Here is a 1,236-nt window from a genome sequence, read left to right as displayed (position 1 = left end):
AAAAAAAAAAAAGAAAAAGGATTTCAGCACACTCCCGTTCCAGGAGTTAATTTATTCCTGTCTTCCTGCCTGTTTGTGATCCATGTAAGTCCTTTGTGCGGTGATCCGGCCCCATTAGGCAGCCGAGGGGCGATGCTGGCAGTGAGAGCTGCTGGTGGTGAACCAGTGCTGATGGAGAGCCAGTGCTGATGGTGAACCAGTGCTGATGGTGAACCAGTGCTGATGGTGAACCAGTGTTGATGGTGAACCAGTCTGATGGGATCTTCCTTGGTCACCTGTCCCAAGGATGGGCAGAGGGACACCAGGAGCCCCGCCATGGACAGCAGAGCCATCAGAGAGAGCAGGGATGTGTCAGGCCCTGGCACTGCCCAGGAGCTCGGGCCCAGCTCCAGCCCTGGGCACATCCCTCGTGGGCACCCAACAGCTGCTCCAGAGCTCTGTCCCCGTCCATGGAGTGCAGCCCTCCCAGCTGGCACCGAGCTCAGGGTGCTGGGTTCTGGTTCTGGGCTTTCAGAACCCCCTGGCAGAGGTCCTGCTGCCTTCTCTGTGCCCCCACTGCCCGGTATTTGGGGTCTCCAGTGGGAAAAGCCATCCCAGGGCCATCCCAGGGCTCTGCCCGGCCTCTGCCAGCCCAGTGGTGCAGGATTCTCCACAGCAGGGAGGGATGAGGTCCCTTCCAGCCAAAATCCTTCTGTGATTCTACGATACCACAGAAGCCCGTTGCCACGGGGTATGGAGCTCCACGGCTATGTCCCCTGTCCCTGCAGCCTGCCCTCACCCTCCAGCCTTTCTTCACTCTCCCCTTGCTCCTCTCCCCTCTGCTTCTTACCCTCCTGCTCCTCTCCCTGCCTTCTCCCTCCATCCCTGTCCCCCAACCTTTTCCCTCACATTTTTCTCCTCATCCCTCCCTATTTTTCCTCTGGCTGTTTCCCCCATCCCTTTCCCCATCCCTTTCCCCATCCCTTTCCCCATTTCTTTCCCCATCCCTTTCCCATCCCTTTCCCATCCCTTTCCCCCATCCATTTCCCATCCCTTTTCCCATCCCTTTTCTCATCCCTTTCCCCCAATCCTTTTCCCCCATCCCTTTCCCCCACCCATTTCCCATCCCTTTTCCCCATCCCATCCTTTTCCTATCCCTTTCCAATCATTTTCCCATCCCTTTCCCATCCTTTTTCCCATCCTTTTCCCATCCCTTTCCCATCCTTTTCCCATCCCTTTCCCATCCCTTTCCCATCC

The sequence above is a fragment of the Malurus melanocephalus genome, unplaced genomic scaffold (genome assembly GCF_030028575.1).
Source record: "Malurus melanocephalus ecotype Western Australia unplaced genomic scaffold, MMel_1.1 scaffold_325, whole genome shotgun sequence".
NCBI lineage: Eukaryota > Metazoa > Chordata > Aves > Passeriformes > Maluridae > Malurus > Malurus melanocephalus.
The sequence above is the reverse complement of the archived record's forward strand: the minus strand, read 5'-3'. Positions refer to the sequence as shown.